Below are 21,778 nucleotides of genomic sequence, written 5' to 3'. Positions count from 1 at the left end.
ATGATATACTTCATCAAATCAACAAATGTAGTAAAATAATTGTTAGTTTGCAGTCCTCACTGATATTTTATTTTGATTGACATTCTGTATTGATCATTTTACATTTTTTCTCAGTGCTGTAAATGTGAAATTTACACTTACACTTATTAGTGCCAATATTTGGAGAATAGGGGTGCTGATCTACTCACCCTGGCATTGGAGTCGGCGTGAGCTTTCTTGGTTAAAGTTTTTCGGCAGCATTTGTTTTTCTTTGTTAATATTGCTTAATATATCTTACTGTAACTTCACATAGAGTTTGTCCAGCATACAAACAAAGTATGTGCAGGAGCTGGGCCGATTATATCCAAGGTCAAGGTCACCAAATTGTTAAACTTGGAATTATTTTCATGTTAAATTTTTTTGAAAGCTTTGTTTATAGACATATCATAAATTTTAGTACTTTAAAAGATAATGAATTGAAATCAAAAATATTTCTAAATAATCATCATCTGCATTGTGTGGCTACAATCCGAATAACTCCAATTGTATTTTGGGCAGAATTTTGTCCCTTTTATACTTAGTTTTTTAGCAATCTTCGCTTTCTGGATATAGCTTTCCCCGGCGAAATGGAATTAATGAAATCATGAATTTTTCATCACCATTATGAATTATTCATGAACTGTTCTGGATTACTTCTTAATCTAACTTCATGAAGTTTTATGCATGAAGTGTCGTTTGATCTACTTCATGAAGATATCAAGCATTATTGACAGATTCATAAAATCCTTGAAATATTCATGAACTAGTTTAAGAATGAATCAAGATTTTTTCATGAATGTCAATATACCTATAGAATTCAAGAAAAATTCTGGAAAAAAAATGATGAACATTTTATGGGCAGTTTAAGAATATTAAATTCTTAAAACACTCTATGTGTTCTTAAGAAAAAGTCATGAATATATAATGAGTATATCTATGATTCATTAAAAGTACTAAAATTCAAAACCTTTTTCTAGTTCAGTACCAGTTCTTGAACCCAATTGTGAGTTTCTGAACTGTCTATTCATTAAACATAAAACTTAGGTTTACCTTTTACAATAAATGAATAAGTTCATGAACTGTTCATGAATGTTTATGAACATTAAATTCATGTCACATGATCAGTTTCCATTATTTTGTTGCATGCTGGGAAATTTTTTGCACACGTGATTCAGCAATTTTTGAGAAGTTTGTGTAGCAAATGAGAAGGAAATATTTATCATACTACAATTAGGAATGGTTTAAAAGGAACATGAGTATACTGAATATCAAATAAGTAATTATGGTGTTGTTATAAATCGTTCATTTTAAAAATATAAAATCCTTCTAAAATGTCACAAGTTTTCATGACCCTGAAACAAAGCTAGTATCTAAATTTTAATCTTGAGATTAAAGTAAATTATACATTGTTTAACTTAATGTCTTGTATTTTATACAGCAATTGTTTACTTCTAATTATGCTCCCAATCCCACTCCAGTTTACTGTTTGAGCCAGCATTTCATTTGTTGAGGTTGGAAAATGTCAATGTCACAGTGACTCAGCAGAGACAAACAGTCTCTAGCCATTAACTGAACAACACTTAGACCTACAGGATTTTTTCTTGTATCAAGCTATACCGATATTGTTCAAAGAATACCATTACATGCAGATCCCTCAGATTTCACTCCTACCACTGGTTACCTTGACTAGTTCATGAAACTTTTTTTTTTTTACAAAAATAGCTCATGAATAAATATTCATGAAAATCAAAATTTATGTTTAATGAATTTCAATACATTATCTCAGCTCTTAATAACAAGTTGCATGATACCCCTTTAATTATACAGGTATTTATTTAGTAACTGAAAAATATGATGGATTACTGTATCATCTATGGCAAAGAAGTCCTTTTATAATGTTTTGTATTGTTCATGAAATATTCAAGAATTTAAGCACAAATGTCTTCATGAAGTTATAAGAATATTTATTCTTGAAGTGTTCATGGAAAAAACATGAAGCGCAAATGAGACATTGAAATAAAGAACAAAATTATGCATGAATTCTTCATGAAGTATTTTTTTCAGGAATATTTTCATGAATTCTTCATGAAAATTAATAAATACAAACTTCATGAATTCTTCATGAACACAGGCTATGCTTAATTCATGCATTTTTAATGCATTTACAACTTCATGAATAATTCATGAATCTGTTTTCATGAGCTGCTGATGCATTTGTCTCATTTGCACTTATTGTTTTTGTCATGAAGACTTCATGAAGTCTCCTCATGAAGAAGTCATGAATGCTTCTTGAGTACTTCATGAAGTATAATAAACATTTGACAGGGGTTAGTACAATATAAGATAATGACTTGAAAAATGATTCTTTCTCATCATCAACTGCATGTGTGTCAATAATCCCCGTAACTCTGATTTGTATTTTTGACCAAATGATGCCCCTTTCATACTTAATGTTTTTTTTAAATTGGAGACATAAATTCATTTTACTGTCAAATTGCCTAATAGTGGAGCGCGATGACTTATAGACAGCTCTTGTTATGCTCCCACAGATTTATGTAGGGGGCAAATAGCATTGCAGCTTTCCATATGTGTGTACGTCTGTACATGGATTATGTACATCCAGAAATCTTGTGTGTCCTACTCCTACACTAGTAGTAGCCTGATTTGCTTAAAACTTTCACAGATGAACATGCCTGATGTTTAGATTACCATTAAGGAAGGATTTTTTTCTGTGATTATTTTTACTGCAGTTATGGCCCTTTGATAGCTTTTTCTATATGGAATATAAAGAAGAGTCTTGTATGTCCAGCTCTTGACACATTATTAGCCTGATTTGAACAATGAACAAGTTTCATGTGCAGATGACCATAAAGGAAAGAATTTTTTCTGTGATTATTTTTACTACAGTTAAGGCTCTTTGATAGTTTTTGCCATATAGAGGATGGCACAGTATTTTGGGGCTTCCATGTCCTGAGGTAATGTACACAATTCTAGTTATATATGGTATCATTATTATCCAAAAGAACTGAGATAAGAGCCAGTTTTTTGCAGTTTTATGATCATATTACTTCCTTTTACATAGGCACTTTAGGAAATTATTTATAACAAAAAACAAATAGGTGGTTGACTTTGTTTACTGTTACATAAAATACAAACATACATGAATATCAGTGCAATATTGACTACATTTTAGAAGAAAACGTTTCACAATTTTAGAGGCAAAGAATTTACTTCTTGATCCTAAGGTTCAAAGATTTTATGACTGTTCATTAACAGATTTTACTCTTCCATATAACAGGAATAAATAAAACTCATTGTCTACCTCCAGACTTCAGGAGTAGCCTGTATAGCATTCAATAAATACGTATATAAATGATATATAATACAAGTTTATGGAGATTCACTTATGTATTTCTGTTCAGTAAGTGTACTTTGGCAAGTAGAAAACATTTAGTTACAATGTAATTGATAAACAAATGAAAAGTTTCTTTTCTTTAAAATATAGTTTTCACTGGTTAAGCTATTATTATGAAAAAATATACAAAGATGTCGGTAAATCCAATTATCTCTCTAGTTATAGTGCATACGCTTTTGTTTCATGTTGGGTCAGTTTGTAGTTTGCTGGTCTGTTTGTTTTCACAGTTTCTTCATTATGTATATTCCTTGTCTTTGGAATCCATGTTTTCACTGCAAAGTGAGTTCTATGCTATTATTTAAATTAGTCACTTTTCTATGTCTTTGAGCGTTTATAAAAAAATCTACATTTTAACCACACAGTGGTTTCATTGCTATCATATTTTCTGCGCATGTCAATGGTAGTTTAACAACCGACAACAGGGCCTCACAAGCCCCTTTAAGGGGCTCAATACACGCTGAGAATGGAAGCAGAAATATGTACCACCATGCTACAAAGAATGCAATCGGCCATCCGAGAAATATAAGAATGATGAACCAGAGGATGGCCCACAGTAAGCCGGGACACAAACCACCACCTTGACCTTTGCCTTCACCTTGACCTTCTCCTTGTCCCATGATGCAGTTTGTTATCTGCTAGTTTGTTTCAATTAAGATTTTCTGTTATGTACTGAGTGTTTTAAACTGTTTGTTTATTCACATCAGATTCTGTTGTTTCTGAAAAATACAAACAAGACAGTGATTACTTAACTGAATATAAACCTTCATTTTCAATAAAAAAGGATCAACTATCTGCTAACATTTAAATACATATATATCCAAACCCTTTCGACATTGTCAGTCTTAAAGTTATGATGATTTCTTGATGACACTTGTCTGATTTGATTAAATTATCAAAGATGATTTTAACCTCTAGCCTTCTGCCTTTGCGACCAGTGCAGACCAAGATCAGCCTGCTCATCCGTGCAGTCTAATCTTGGTCAACACTGTTTGCTATTCAGTCAGTAAATTTTCAGTGAATACCCCTTTTAACAGTTAAAGGTACTGTCCAAATTGAAAGATGAAAAAGTTCATTATAGAAATTTAGTAGGGTATGGGTGTATGTAATATGTAAAGGAATCAAAATTCAAGGTATTACTGTGGGCCAGAAGTTATAACACCATAAACTTTCTTCACTATTGTTAGATTATTTTTTGTACCCCCCGACAACAAAGTTGTAAAGGGGGTATACTGGTTTCAGGTTGTCTGTCCATCCATCTGTCTGTCTGTCCATCTGTCCATAGACACAATCTTGTGCGCACCATCTCTCCTCATCCCCTTGACACAATTTAATGAAACTTCACACAAGTGATCAGTAACAACAGTAGTTGTGCATGGGGCATGTTAGGTTCTTTCAGAAAAAAAATTGCAGAGTTACGGGACTTTGTTTTTTGTTACTATACTATATACATAGACACAATCTTGTGCGCACCATCTCTCCTCATCCCCATGACACAATTTAATGAAACTTCACACAAGTGATCAGTAACAACAGTAGTTGTGCATGGGACATGTAAGGTTCTTTCAGAAAAAAAAATTGCAGAGTTACAGGACTTTGCTTTTTGTTACTTTACTATATACATAGACACAATCTTGTGCGCACCATCTCTCCTTATCCCCTTGACACAATTTAATGAAACTTCACACAAGTGATCAGTAACAACAGTAGTTGTGCATGGGGCATGTTAGGTTCTTTCAACAACAAAAATTGCAGAGTTATGGGACTGTTTCTTGTTAACATACTATGTACATACAGTCTGCATATGCAATCTTGTGTGCGCCTAATCTTCCGAACCCTTACACACAATTTAATGAAACTTCACACAAGTGATCAGTACCAACCCTAGTTGTGCATGGTGCATGTTACGTTCTTTTAGATAAATATTCTGCATAGTTATGGGACTTTGTTTTTTGTTACTATACTGTATACATACAGTCCACATAATTATGCAATCTTGTGTGCATCAAATTGCAATGTACTGTGTCAGTGCATGCGGGTGTGGGGGGGGGGGGTACATTCATCACCTTTAGTGATAGCTCTAGTTTAAAATGTATTCAGAAAAGATATATGAGATATTTAAATTGTATTGATTAATACAAAAATAAAATGTTATTTTTTAATCTGCATTATGAATACAATATTTATATTAATACCATATGTTATAAAATAGTAAGTAAGTAACGACTTTATTTAAAGTGGATAACATATACGGCATTGGATACATTTTTCAAAAACCGATTAACAATATGGTCCACTGTATACAATGTATAACTATGTACAGAACATCAAACATACATGTAATAAAACTATATACAGATATAACAAACCTGAAAGGAGAACATTATAATATGGACAGAAGTAAAAGGCAATGACAATGAATCAATTTTATGTAAAAATGTACAACCTAAACATATAAAATATATCAAATCAAGAAAAACTCAAAATATGACAACATGTGACTATTAATATTGCTTTGTAATCTAATTATATATAACAGAGAAGTGCCACTTAAGATATGATCTTCTGAATTTTTCTAACGTATCTAAGGAGCGTATATGTATAGGAATGTTGTTCCAAATTACAGCTCCAGAGTACTGTAATGATTTACGAAAGAATTCAATTCTTGGCTTTGGTACTTTAATTTCAATTGTTTTCATTTGATCTAAGCTGGCGATCACTTGTTTGTTTTTCAATAAATTTTGAAGCAAGGTGTTCAGTAGAGTGATCTTTAATGGATTTATAAACAAGGATTGCCTTTTTATACTTTATTCTTTCAGAAAAAGTCATCCATTTTAATTCTTTAAACAATTTAGCTGATGGAGCATTATATTCTTTGTCAAGTATGATTCTTGCGGCACGTTTTTGAAATTTTAAGACAGATTCTAGAAGCTCATCAGTACAGTTCCCCCATATAGTACAACAATAATCAAGGTGCGGTAAAATGTAAGAATTGAAAAATAGTTTTCTTGAATGTAGGTTCAGGTAAGATTTTATTCGTAAAAGAAGATATAAATTGGAATTGCATTTTTTTCATAGTTTGTTCAACTTGGATCTTCCAGTTCAGATGTTCATCAACATGTACTCCTAACAGCTTTTCATGTGATGAATATGATAGGGGCTGACCCTGCATTTGTATGCTATTAGAACTGATGTGATTTTTAATTTTATTGTTGTTATAAGAGGCTGTGATATACATAGTTTTAGTTTTAGATATGTTTGGAAGCATTGAGTTTTCTTTGCACCATTCATCTACTTTGTTAATGTCAGATTGCAGGGTGTTGTGTACTTCAGTCACAGTTTTACAAAATGCAGACATTGTTGCATCATCAGCAAACATGTCAATGGATGAATTATGTGTGTGTAAAGGAAGGTCATTTATATATAGTATAAAAAGTATAGGCCCAAGAACAGAGCCTTGTGGAACTCCCGCAGAAATTTCTTTGGGAGAAGAAAGCTGTCCAGATACACATACTTGTTGAGAGCGGTTCTCTAAATACGATGATAACCATTTAACAGAGGTTTCACTGAACTTATACAGGTATAATATTTCTATTAACAAAGAGTGGTTTACAAGGTCAAACGCTTTTGTTAGATCTAGAAATATAGTGCCAACAAAAGAGTTTTTATTAATGGCATTAATCCAGTCATCAATTATATTTGTAAGTGCAGTCTCACAGGAGTGATTTGCTCGAAAGCCTGATTGTTTGGAATGCAGAAGATGATAAGTTTCCAAGAAATCCTTTATTTGATTTGAAACATGCCTTTCAATAAGCTTAGATAATATTGGAAGTATTGATATTGGTCTATAGTTTAGATTTGTCAGATTTTGAATGCTTTTTATAAATTGGTGTTATTTTGGCTGTTTTAAACTTTCCTGGAAATTTGCATTGTGTTAAACTTAGGTTAATTATCTTTGTGAGAGGTTGAGCTATTATTTGATGACTTATCTTTAATATTCTGGAGCCTATGTCATCTAACCCAGTTGCCTTCGACTCATCTAGTGATTTTAATTCCTCTAGTATGAATTCTTCAGTGATGGGTTGTATTTGAACTGTACTTTCAACAAATTCTTTAATGATTTTTTCACTTTCAGGTGTAAGATGTTCTGGTGGATTTGGTACTGTTTTAAAAACATTTGCAAAAAAAGTGTTAAATACTTCAGCAGTTGCCTTTGGATCTATTATTGGGTTTCCATTATCGTCATTAATGTAAATTGGTTTGATAATTTTTACTTTTACCAGATAAATCTTGGAGATGTTTCCATAACTTCTTAGTGTCTTTCTTACTGTTGTTGATATTTTGTGAGTAAAATGACTTTTTTGCCTCTTTGGTAAGAGATTTTACTTTTTTTCTCCAGAACTTGAATTCACCTTGGTTTTTTGACCTCTTAGCTTGAGTTTTTGAGTTTATTGCATTCTTGATTTCTGGGCTAAACCAGTCTGGTTGTTGTTTATACTTAACCCGACGCTCTTTCTTGGGCAGATGCTGATTCATAACTTCAAGAAAGATTTTAAGAAATGTGTCTAGGGCATCATCTGCGTCATCATAAATGTCTATCACGGACCATGGTTGCCTTTCTAGGTCATGTAAAAATTCTTGTTCTTTGAAGTTTTTATAAGACCTGTATTTGATTGTTGAATGTAATGGGCCATTTCTTGATTTGTTTGAAAGCTTGCGAGTAAAACAGACAGGAAAGTGGTCGCTAAATGCAAGTAGTTGAAATTATTATGCTCCATATTTTATCAGCAAATATATCAAAGTATAAGAATTGTTATATTTTTCAGAGAATAAGTAGAAAATGTGGCTTTATTAATAAAAAAATTAAAAATGTGATTATGCAGCATTGCGGAATCATTTAACATTGTATGTAAAAAATATAGATGCAGAAAAACAAAATATATATAAAGTTGAATGGTTTCTCTGCCATTGAAGAAATTTATGTGATGTACGTTACAGTCCTTTTATGCAGAACTTTTTATATGCTTCATAAAACATACAGTTGCAATAATTTATTGTTTCATGAACACATTTTTCTTGTTCAATGTTCCATTATCTATACAGTTGACTTGAGATTTTATGTCTCATCTTAACGTTTATGTTAGAGGGACTTATAGTAGTTTAAGATTACTATAAAACTAGTATACTAATGTAAAAACAAGCAGCTTGAAACAAAACTAATAATTTGAGATACAAGTTATCGAAGAAACATTCTTAATGTCTAAAATCAGGATAAGTTTGGTTGATAATTATGCAAATACAGTATCACTTTTGAATTAATTAACATAGCTCTTGTTACTAGGAAGAATTGTTTCTTCATTCTAAATCATATTATTATTATTTTGTAAGTTAAATGCAGTATCCAATACAATTCTATTGGGTGTAACCTGTTTGATTTTTATGCAAATATTGAAACTGGTTGAGTGTGTTGATATTTGCTTTGGTAGGTCGAGTAATTCAAGCTGTACTTTGCTATCTGGTAACTAATTAGCATTTTCCCATACATATATAATGTTTCATTATGACTTTTCTATGCGGAAACACAGTTTTGAATAAGTACAAATTAAATTGAAAGCAGACTTTAAATAACGTGTCTGCTAAAATTGGCAATACAGAGATCGCTTATTTTACATTCAAGTATAAAGTTTATAACACCCTAAATGTACCCCAAATGTACCCCGTAATAAAATGTGGGCGTTTAAAATGCTTGAATTTGACATCAGACATACTTTACAACTTAGTTACGATGTAGTAATGATATATGAATGTATTTATGTTTATGCAGAGTTTGTAATTTTACTAGTAGTTGAGACAAGGGTTTTTGTTACCATGGTTATACATGAATATTTTCACACAAAAAATAATATCTAGTAAGTAATCTGTCATTTTTTTTTAGGTATTTGCAATTTTGAGCTCACTTTTTCATGATCCTTGGATGTACTAATACTTACATTGTCCAACATTCACAATTAGTTTGCTTATATATTAGAATACAGGTTTTAAAAGCAATCTTTATCAAATTTGGACATATGGATATATTTGGACATTTGGATATATGGCCAAATCTCAGCCAGTTATTTGCTAAATCTGAGTACATTGATTTATAAAAAAAGAACATATTTTACCAGTGTGTTGTTTACAATCTAGCACAATCATTTTTTCACCAAGCCTCTTTATACTTACAAAAATGTGTATGACCTTATCATAAGATGACTGTGAATTTCAATTCTGGGCAAATCAGCCCTTTAGGGCCAAAGTTGTGAGCCCTTGCTCTAGCAGAAATGCTATATTATACTAAGCACCTTATTTATTATCGAATCCTAATAATATTTACACATAATATATATAGCTGTAAGATCTAGAGTTACATGCCTTTAATTACATTTAGTACAAAAAGGAGATTTTGGTTATGTTTACACTCTAGCTCTTCCATGATTCATGTTAGACAGAATGTTTATTATATTCTGTGGGAAAAATTATGGACAATCTTATTGAAAGTTATTAGTGTTATTATGCCCCCCTTTGAAAAAGGAGGGGTATATTGTTTTGCAGATGTCGGTCGGTTGGTCTGTCGGTCGGTCGGTCGGAATGTAGACCTATCCGTTTCCGGATGATAACTCAAGAACGCTTGGGCCTAGGATCATGAAAGTTGATAGGGAGGTTGGACATCACCTGCAGATGACCCCTATTGATTTTGAGGTCTGTATGTCAAAGGTCAAGGTCACAGTGACCCTGAATAGTAAAATGGTTTCCGGATGATAACTAAAGAACACTTGGGCCTAGGATCATGAAAGTTGATAGGGAGGTTGGTCATGATCAGCAGATGACCCCTATTGATTTTGAGGTCAGTATGTCAAAGGTCAAGGTCACAGTGACCCTGAACAGTAAAACGGTTTCTGGATGATAACTCAAGAACACTTGGGCCTAGGATCATGAAAGTTGATAGGGGGGTTGGTAATGACCAGCAGATGACCCCTATTGATTTTGAGGTCAGTATGTTAAAGGTCAAGGTCACAGTGACCAGGAACAGTAAAATGGTTTCCAGGCAATAACTCAAGAACGCGTGGGCTTAGTGTCAGGAAAGTTGATAGTTAGGTTGGGCATGACCAGCAGATGACCCCTATTGATTTTGAGGTCATAAGGTCAAAGGTCAAGGTCACATTGGCCAGGAACAGTTAAATGGTTTCTGATCTTCTTGTCCAAAACCATAGGGCCTAGGGCTTTGATATTTGGTATGTAGCAAAATCTAGTGGTCCTCTACCAAGATTGTTCAGATTATTTCCCTGGGGTCAAATATGGCCCCACCCCTAGGGTCACATGCTTTATATAGACTTATATAGGAAAAAAAATTGAAAAACCTCTTGTCCAAAACCACAGGGCCTAGGGCTTTGATATTTTGTATATGACATCATCTAGTGATCCTCTACTAAGATTATTCAAATTATTCCCCTAGGGTCAAATATGGCTCCGCCCTGGGGGTCACATGGTTTACATATACTTATATAGGGAAAAACTTTGAAAATCTTCTTGTCCAAACCGCAAAGTCTATGGCTTTGGTATTTTGTAATGTAGCATCATTTAGTGGTTCTCTACCAAGTTTGTTCAAGTTATCCCTCTCGGGTCAAATGTGGCCTTGCCTCAGAGGTCAAATGGTTCATATAGACTTATATAGGGACTTACATCATTCAAATTTGGACCACATGTATAGTTTTGAGTGGCAAGATGAACCTTGACATGAGTTGACCTTGATCTTGACCTAGTGACCTACTTTCACATTTCTGTACCTACAGCCTTCAAATTTGGACCACATACATAGGTTTGTGTACTGAAAAAAACTTTGACCTTGTTATTGACCTAGTGACCTACTTTCACATTTTTGAAGGTATAGGTTTCAAATTTGGACCACATGCATAGTTTTTTGTTCCAAAAGAAAATTTGACCTTGATTTTGGCCTAGTGACCTTGTTTCACATTTCTCAAGCTACAGCCTTCAAATTTGAACCACAAGCGTACTTCTGTGTACTGAAATGAACTTTGATCTTGAGATTGACCTAGTGACCTACTTTCACATTTCTGAAGGTACAGGCTTCAAATTTTGACCACTTGCATAGTTTTGTGTTCCGAAATAAAATTTGACCTTGATTTTGACCTGGTGACCTACTTTCACATTTCTCAAGCTACAGCCTTCAAATTTGAACTACATGCATAGTTTTGTGTACCGAAATGAACTTTGATCTTAAGATTGACCTAGTGACCTACTTTCACTTTTTTGAAGGTACAGGCTTCAAATTTGGACTGCATGCATATTTTTGTGTTCTGAATTGAAATTTTACATTGATTTTTATCTATTACCTAATTTCACATTTCTCAAGCTACAGCCTCCAAATTTGAAGCACATGCATAGTTCTGTTTACCGAAATGAACTTTACCTTGAAATTGATCTAGTGACCTGCTTTCACATTTCTCAAGCCACTGCTTTCAAATTTGGACCACATACACATTGTTTTGTACCTAAATGAAATTTGACTTTGATTTTGACCTTGAGCTAGTCTTAAAATTTGGAACATTCAAAAATGGCTCACTGGATGGCGCCAAGATCAATCTGTAATCTCTTGTTAGGTTAATAGGTTAAAGGTCAAGGTCAGATTAAACCAGAATGGTAGTACTGTTGTTTACAGTAAGCATATAATTTCTGTTCCTTGTGCAATTACTAAATGCATCAAGGGGGGCATTTAGTGTTCGACGAGCTCTTGTTTCTAGAGCGATGCAGCGGGGCGCTCCGCCCTGCCCTTTTTTACTGCCGCCACGCTGCCCTGAAAATGTGCCCTCTTTGCCTTTGATCTTCCGCTATATCCCACCAATTTTCCTGTTGACATGCCTCGACGATTTTTTGATCAACAAATTACGTCACGGCGAGTGCACACAGGTAATGAGAATCAGTGAAGTGTTAAAACTAATTAATAAAGTGTATGGATCCTGTGTAATGTCCCAAAGGCGTTCCTAAGCGGCCAGCTGATTACCCAGCACGTGAAAAGTGCCCTAGATATCTTTGTGCAAAATTTAAATTAGACTGTTGTTTAGTATAATAACAAGTATATATCAATGCAGTTTGATTCTACTGTAATTTCAACTAGCAAAATACACAAATTTTGATGAATATCGAAAGTAAAAGAAGTTTAGAATGTCCGTTCATGAGTCTTATTTCTCCCGATGTCGTATGCAACTTTTAGCTCACCTGAGCACGAAGTGCTCAAAGGTGAGCTTTTGTGATTGCCCTGTGTCCGTCGTCCGTCGTCTGTCAGTCGTCCATCCGTCGTCGTCAACAATTTGACTGTTAACACTCTAGAGGTCACAGTTTTGGTCCAATCTTAATGAACCTTGGTCAGAATGAAAATCTTGGATGAGTTCGATATTGGGTCAAAAACTAGGTCACCAGGTCAAATCAAAGGAAAAGCTTGTTAACACTCTAGAGGTCACAATTTTGGCCCAATCTTAATTAAACTTGGTCAGAATGTTACCCTCAATAAAGTCTTGGATGAGTTTGATATTGGGTCAGCTGGGGTCAAAAACTAGGTCACCAGTTCAAATCAAAGGAAAAGCTTGTTAACACTCTAGAGGTCACAATTTTGGCCCAATGTTAATGAAACTTGGTCAGAATGTTACCCTAAACAAAATCTTGGACAAGTTCGCTATTGGATCATCTGGGGTCTAAAACTAGGCCACTAGGTCAAATCAAAGGAAAAGCTTGTTAACACTTAAGAGGTCACAATTTTGGCCCAGTCTTAATGAAACTTGGTCAGAATGTTACCCTCAATAAAATCTTGGACAGGTTCTATATTGGGTCATCTGGGGTTAAAAACTAGGTCACCAGGTCAAATCAAAGGAAAAGCTTGTTAACACTGTAGAGGCCACATTTATCATCTTCATGAAACATTGTCAGAATGTTAATCTTCATGATCTCAAGGTCCAGTTTGAATCTGGGTCATGTAGGACTAAAAACTAGGTCATCAGGTCAAATCAAAGGAAAAGCTAGTTAACACTGTAGAGGCCACATTTATGACCATATCTTAATGAAACTTGGCCAGAATGTTAATCTTGATGATCTATAGGTCACATTCAAATCTAGGTTAGGTGGGGGAAAAAACTAGGTCACTAGGTCAAATCAAAGGAAAAGCTTGTTAACACTCTAGAGGCCACATTTATGACCATATCTTAATGAAACTTGGCCAGAATGTTAATCTTGATGATCTATAGGTCACATTCAAATCTAGGTTAGGTGGGGGAAAAAACTAGGTCACTAGGTCAAATCAAAGGAAAAGCTTGTTAACACTCTAGAGGCCACATTTATGACTGTATCTTTATGAAACTTGGTCAGAATTTTAATCTTGATAATCTTTAGGTCAGGTTTGAATCTGGGTCATGTGGGGTTAAAAACTAGGTCACCGGGCCAAATCAAAGGAAAAGCTTGTTAACACTCTAGAAGCCACATTTATGACTGTATCCTCATGAAACTTAGTCAGAATGTTAATCTTAATGATCTTTAGGTCAAGAGGTCAGGTGAGCGATACAGGGCCTTCATGGCCCTCTTGTTTAAGTATAAGAAGTATGAAATATAAAAAATAGGGGGTACCATACTGGTAGTCCAGATAGAGATTTGCCTGAAGGTGAGACATTTCATATTTATCTTACACACATAATGCCATTGTTTATAATATGGCTGCCACATTTTTTGTTATGAACATAAACTATATCAATTTCTTGCTTAATCCTATTTCCCATAATTGGTTCCTCCAGTATTTGTGAAAGGTCTGAATATTGATTAACATAGTAGAAAATTTTATTGAATCCATTATTCTTTATTATCCTGTCACTTGGAGTATTTTCGACCCGATATCAGGGTGCCGTATATCTTTCTTGATATACCGTCAGTTGATCATGTGACCAGTGATATACGGTCAGTTGATCATGTGACCTTATGAGCGATATTGTTGTCATAAGAAATTTTGCAACGAAACCATCATCATTGTGTTGGAAATGTCCGAACTAAGAAAATGAGTGGTCAAATAATGAGTTTTTATTCAAAAACGAAGAAGTTATTGCGATTTTGCCGGTAATCACGTCATTATATAAGTGACGTCATTACGAATATGACGTCATTAAAGCGGTTGTCGCACACTTATTAGCTCGACTATTCGAAGAATAGTCTAGCTATTCTACTCACCCTGGCGTCGGCGTCGGCGTCGGCGTCACACCTTGGTTAAGTTTTTGCATGCAAGTACATACAGCTATCATTTAAAGGCATATAGCTTTGAAACTTATTTATTCTTTTTCTAGGTCAATTACCAACCTCACTGGGTCAAGTTCCATAACTCTAACATGTATTTTGAGTAAATTATGCCCCCTTTTGGACTTAGAAAATTCTGGTTAAAGTTTGCATGCAAGTTACTATCTCCAAAACTAATGTAGATATTGAATTGAAACTTCACATGTGTCTTCGGGGTTATAAAACTAGTTGATAGCAGCAAGTCCCATAACTCTGACCTTCATTTTGGCCAAATTATGCCCCCTTTTGGACTTAGAAAATTCTGGTTAAAGTTTTGCGTGCAAGTACATACAGCTATTACTAAAAGGCATATGGATTTAAAACTTATTTTTTCTTTTTCTAGATCAATTACCTACCTCACTGGGTCAAGTCCCACAACTCTGACATGTATTTTGGGCAAATTATGCCCCCTTTTGGACTTAGAAAATTCTGGTTAAAGTTTTACATGCAAGTTACTATCTCCAAAACTAATGCAGATATTGAATTGAAACTTCACATGTGTCTTCGGGGTTATAAAACTAGTTGACAGAATCAAGTCCCATAACTCTGACATGTATTTTGGCCAAATTATGCCCCCTTTTGGACTTAGAAAATTCTGGTTAAAGTTTTGCGTGCAAGTACATACAGCTATTACTAAAAGGCATATGGATTTAAAACTTATTTTTTCTTTTTCTAGATCAATTACCTACCTCACTGGGTCAAGTCCCACAACTCTGACATGTATTTTGGGCAAATTATGCCCCCTTTTGGACTTAGAAAATTCTGGTTAAAGTTTTACATGCAAGTTACTATCTCCAAAACTAATGCAGATATTGAATTGAAACTTCACATGTGTCTTCGGGGTTATAAAACTAGTTGACAGAATCAAGTCCCATAACTCTGACATGTATTTTGGGCAAATTATGCCCCCTTTTGGACTTAGAAAATTTTGGTTAAAGTTTTACATGCAAGTTACTATCTCCAAAACTAATGCAGATATGGAATTGAAACTTGACATGTTTCTTCGGGGTTATAAAACTAGTTGATAGCATCAAGTCCCATAACTCTGATATGCATTTTGGTCAAATTATGTCCCCTTTCGAACTTAAAACTCTTTTGATATTTAACATTTTGGGTAATAATTTCCTGCTTCTGTGACAGTATTTCGAATAGTCGAGCTTGGCTGTCTTACGGACAGCTCTTGTTTTTGTAAAATAAATTGCCAAATATCTGAAAATGAAGTAATGACAAGATAAATAGAATAATAGGTTAGTGCCTAAGATGGAGAAAGTTTATCTGGCTCGGCTCCGGACGTTATCAGGTTCGCCTTCGGCTCACCCGATAACCTCCTCCACCTCGCCAGATAAACTTTCTCCTCTACGGCACTAACCTGTTATTCTCTATTTACCTCCCTTTATGGCTCCAACTGTATAAGTTCATGTGCAGTATTGAAAGTAGTGCTTTTCTGACCATGTAATTATGCATAGCAGTTTCATCTGTTATTAACATAAAAGGGGGGGTCGCAGTTAGGTGTCTGCGCAAAATGTTCTTTGATTTTCTCTATATTTATGACAATATACCTACATGTATTAAGTTTCATTCACAAGTGTTACTGTTATCAGTTTTGACTTACTTTTATAGAAATTCACATTTAAAGTGGGTGGGGTAATTTGACATGTAACCAGCCAGGAACACAATATCCGTCGCGTTTTTAAAAATGGTTAAAACTTTTTACCTGGAACTATAACAAAAAAAAAAAGGTACGCAAGTACATATCACGATAAAAACTCATGCAATTTTTCATCAATTTATATCAAATACTTTTTGAGCTAGGTGCGTCAAGAACTTCGGGCAACGGACGGACGCTCAGACACACGGATGCACGGACAAGACCAAATCTATATGCCCCCCACCACTCATACGCGCATAATTAAGATAGAAGTAGATAATCTGAGGCCATTTTTGAACTGCAAAAATAATAATTCCTATAGTTGTGTTGCTTCGAATGTTTAGCTTCGCATGTTTATTTACCCCACCCACTTTTCGCTAGTTTGAGAGTGTACCACTCTTCCAATATTAATCAGAGTGTACTGATATATTGTCATTTTAATGTTTATTTAGCTTACAATATCTGCTGAAAATAACACCTAAATATCTCAACTAATAAAAAATGTTTTAGATTTTTGGTGAAGTTCGTCCATTGAAAATCAGTAAATTTGATTAGGCCACTTTGTGGCTCTGTGTTGAAAAAAATATTCAAGATAATTTAAAACGCAACATGTTGTGTAAATGTCTATTGCATAGTTATTTTTTCATGAAAGTTCCAGGTAAAAAGTTTGGACCATTTTTAAAAACGCGGCGGAGATTGTGTTCCTGGCTGGTTACATATCAAATTACCCCACCCACTTCAAATGTGAATTTCTATAAAAGTAAGTCAAAACTGATAACAGTAACACCTGTGAATGAAACTTAATACATGTAGGTATATTGTCATAAAATATAGACAAAATCATGGCATAAACTATTATGGTAAAATGGGGCATAAACTATTATGGTATTTCATATTTACCTTAACCATAAGTATGTTATAATAATTAGTGTTACTAAACAATAATAATTTCTTATGTATTCTAAAAAAAAAAAGATAATGGAAAATTTAAAAAATATTGCTAGGTTATGGAATACCCAAGTGAATTAAACAATTTTTATTCTTAAATGATATAGTTGGGTGTGGCAGTTGGGGATTGTAAAAAGTGCAAAAGTTACTTCTATTTAAGAATTTTTGTTGAAAAAGAAAACAGCAGCATTGTTTCTTTATATTTTTTTAGACATATTAAAGAGTTCAACTTACATGTATTTTAATTGTTATTCATCCAGATATAAACACAAAACTATTCCGACATCACTTTGTTGCTCTGAGATTTGGTTTAAATAAATATTCACTCTACCTGAAGAGTGCCTGTGTTTATCTCCAGTGTAAATATTCTGACTCAAATCATAAACTCAATATAACCAGGTAAATCATATACTCCAACATTTAAACCACCTCCACATGGTATGGTAGATCAATAGGTAAGCTTTCTGCTCCAGATGTTGATATGTAAGAGAAATAACTGCAGTAAGTAGCCACTTTGATTTAGGGGGGAGATGATTGAAGTGAGAATTTATGTTGAAGTTCATACAATCTTTGATCTAGAGGGGAGATAATTGCAGAAAGTCTTTTTTGTTGAAGTACAATCTTTGATCTAGAGGGGAGATAACTGCAGAATTTTTTATTGAAGTACAATCTTTGATCTAGAGGGGAGATAACTGCAGAATTTTTTATTGAAGTACAATTTTTGATCTAGAGGGGAGATAACTGCAGAATTTTTTATTGAAGTACAATCTTTGATCTAGAGGGGAGATAACTGCAGAAAATTTTTATTGTTGAAGTACAATCTTTGATCTAGAGGGAGATAACTACAGAATTTTTATCGAAGTACAATCTTTGATCTTGAGGGGAGATAAATGAGAATTGTTAGAAGTAGATCTTTGATCTAGAAGGGGAGATAACTGCAGAATTTTTTTGAAGTTAATACTTTTGATGTGAGGGAGATAATATGAATATTTATTTTGAAGTACAAGTTTTGTTAGAGGGGAGATAACTGCAGAAAATTTTTATTGTTGAAGTACAGTCTTTGATCTAGAGGGAGGTAACTGCAGAATTTTTATCGAAGTACAATCTTTGATCTTGAGGGGAGATAAATGAGATAACTACACTAAGAATAGTTTCAACTTAAAGGTGTCTAAAAAGTTTAATCTTTAACAATGACAGTGTGAAATTTCAGGTTTATGTTTTGTCTCATCTTCTTTATTACACTTTATTACTCTTACGGGTACATGAAATTGTAACTTAAACTTGGCAATAGGACTGTAGGCGTTATATTTTTGTGGGGTGGGGGGGGGAATTTTTATTTTTTGCTTACAGAATGATGCTAGAATATTTTTAATATTTAATACTGCCACTTAATCATCATGACAATATTTTTTAACTTTTCATCTTAGCCCATTGTTCCTGAATTGTACAAATTAACATAAATTAAAGTGAATAGATTTAAAGTGCATGGCTATAAAAGAATTACTATGAAGTAGAATGCGTACATTTAAACATGATTATTCAGCAGAATATGAACATTAAAAAGGCATTTTAAATTTTAAATAAAGTCATACCTTAACAATTTGCGTTAACAATCTCTTTATTTTTTTTTATTCCTCATCTATAAAGATGACTGTCTGTCTTCACTATGAACACCTTGGCTTTTAAAATTATCGATTGATTCAGATTGAATAGGATAACCTTAGTGAGAGAGAGAGAGAGTGTTTATATTGTCGCTATGGTACGATGCAAGAATCCCTCCTGTGTTAGAATACTTAAACAGCAAAATGAGTGGATCAAAGGCGTGCCACAGTTAGATGTGATTATTATTTCATGCTCGAGTTGATTGATTGAGATTTCTGATAACTGAAAGATGCATTACAATTGAAGAAAAACGATTTTTGTACTTGCTGTACCACTAAATAATGCTGTAAATTTTACCTTGACTGCGTATTGACCTGATATTCCTACCAACTGACATATTTGTTTAAACTTGTGAACAATATACCTTAGTAGCGCAGGGAAATATGATATAATGTTTGATATAATTCTGACACTGTTGATAACATTTGCGTCACAGTTATTGATACTGTTCAGCTCAACTTGACAATATTCACATGTGTGAAAGTATTAACAACGAAAGGTGTAATTGTTTAAAAGCATACCTTTCACAGGATCAAAGCCTATACAGGTTTTTGTACCGTTTCAGCTGTATTGTGTTTCCAATGTAGGTCACAAAGACTTTTAAAAAATATAATAAAAAGAATGTCAGACTTGTCAAGCTGTCTTAATCAGACATTTAAACACTAAATTCTGATACTTGTTTCATACTTTTACATGATTTTGGTTACTAATATGCTTTCAAACAGAGAGGTGAGGTTAGGCCTCACAAAAGAAATGTTTGTTTCCGGTAACGTGCTAAAAAGAATTAGGGCAGGTAGGTAGGTAATTTTTTTTTTTTTTTGAATTTTCTTTTATTAAGTGGGACTTTTCGGAAATTTAATTATTTTTGTGTCAAAAAATGAATACAAATAAGGGGGTTACGCCTTTAGAGCATCAGTAAGTTGATTTCAAACATCACTGACCATGTTTAAAGCATAAAAAGTGCAGTTTTGCAACTTTTTGTTAAAATATTGAATAAATATTTCTCCAAGGCCATAAAACAGTTAGGGTCAGACCAAAAATTTAGAGTAGGTCGGGATACTGGAAACAAACAATTTTTTTTAGGCCTTATCAAGTATATCTGCACTTTAACACAAGAAATTGTGGATATTTGTTTGTTTTAGTTTACGATCCATATATTTCTGGCCTGAAATGAACACTTGATGAGTACTAAAAGTTTGGTCATTTAACACAGAAAATGACAATTTAATGCTAACCAAATTGGAAAAATCCTAACTTGATCATATGATAAAAAATCTTGCACCATGATTGCAACTTGTGCAGATTTCATATAGGCTGAAACAATGAAAGCCAGAGACTAACTTGTAATTTCTATATCATTGTACATTTTTTGTATTATTTTTTTTCTGCATCCATTTTTCGATAGAAATTTTAATTAGTTTCTCCTGAAAAAGTTTTTGTATCTTCGTTATTTTAAAAAGAGACCAGACAGCATACAAATTTAAAGATATTGAAGTTCAAAGCTTAGATTTACTTCTGTTTGTTTTGGCAAATTATAACAACTTCACAAAGATTCCATCACTCTTGCTTTATGAAAGCGGTGCCATTGTTCTTTTTACTTACATTGTTTCTTGAAACCGTTAAATATCCTTCAATACCCAAACACAAATTGGAACACAAATATCCTTCAACAGCCGCAAACACAACTATTGTACAAGATGGACACACCTCAGGAACAGAACTCACAGAGAATCAAGAATATAACAGTAAATGTCAGCTATAATTATTGTAACATGTGTTGTATAGTAATTACTCTATCAGCAGTATTTATCAGGCACTGATTGTAGTATTTTATTACCGGTACATTTTCACTGTTTTATCGGATTCTGAAACAAATCAAAGAGCCTGAGGTATCAAACTTTAATATATCTACAGGGAATTATCATGAGGTACTGATTTTTCCTCAGAATGTACAGCAATTCCATGGGAAGGTTTAGATGGGGTTGGTCCCATGATAGCCCCCGAAAGTCTTTCCAGCTTAGATGTTTGATGGCCTAAACTCTATACTTTAGACATTCATTCAGAAGAAATCCCTATCAGTAGTATATATAATTGCTGCAGTGGAGGTCCTGGATGACTGTCGGAAAATAAAACTTGTGCAGATTCTGTGTGTAAAATATTTTGGTAAAGGACTTTACAAACTGAAAAAAATGATATAATGTTAAATATTATTGCTAAATTAGGGGTTAGATACACATCTGATACATAATATAAAGGTGTTTTTGCCAAACAGCTTCAAGATGGGCATGCCCCTAGACCCTTTTGCAATTTCCATCCCCTCTAAACCAAAATCCTAGGTCCACCCCTGAATTGTATGGGTGTTTCCCGTATCATATTGTTGCATTTTTTTGCATTTACATATAAATTTGTAGAGTATGTAATATTATGGCGTAACAGGAAGCTGTAGCAATTAGTAGTTGTATATATTTAATGAATTACATAAGTTTTCCTTCCTGACATATTACTTGCAATCACACTGGTATTTAGAATGAGCATATTTATGTTTTCACAACCATTATCTCAGTATGGTGACTAGAGATAATTAATTATCTCACAAACGTAATTTGTCCTCCACCTCTGCATAATGAGAAGAAGTTGTCAGTTTCCTGTGGTTTCTAGTGGTATGAAATCCTGGAAAACTGATCTAAGGACAACTGATTGTCATAAACATAACCTAAGTTGTAGGAAAA

General features: G+C 33.7%; 1 protein-coding gene and 1 long non-coding RNA gene across 7 annotated transcripts in view; one reads left to right on the top strand and one right to left on the bottom strand.

Annotated features, from left to right (window-relative positions):
• The window catches only part of LOC128545908 (copine-3-like), a 100,069-nt gene that overhangs the window by 58,964 nt on the left and 19,327 nt on the right, over positions 1-21,778 (top strand). The window lies entirely within an intron of this gene.
• LOC123549580 (uncharacterized) lies at positions 3,137-18,260 on the bottom strand. The gene is made up of 2 exons (XR_006686059.2): positions 17,622-18,260; positions 3,137-4,149 (listed from the first exon to the last, which is right to left on the bottom strand). It is a non-coding gene; the product is annotated as an uncharacterized LOC123549580 (long non-coding RNA).

This window comes from Mercenaria mercenaria, chromosome 6 (genome assembly GCF_021730395.1).
Source record: "Mercenaria mercenaria strain notata chromosome 6, MADL_Memer_1, whole genome shotgun sequence".
NCBI lineage: Eukaryota > Metazoa > Mollusca > Bivalvia > Venerida > Veneridae > Mercenaria > Mercenaria mercenaria.
Note: the sequence above shows the minus strand (reverse complement) of the source record. Positions and strands in the feature narration are given on the sequence as shown.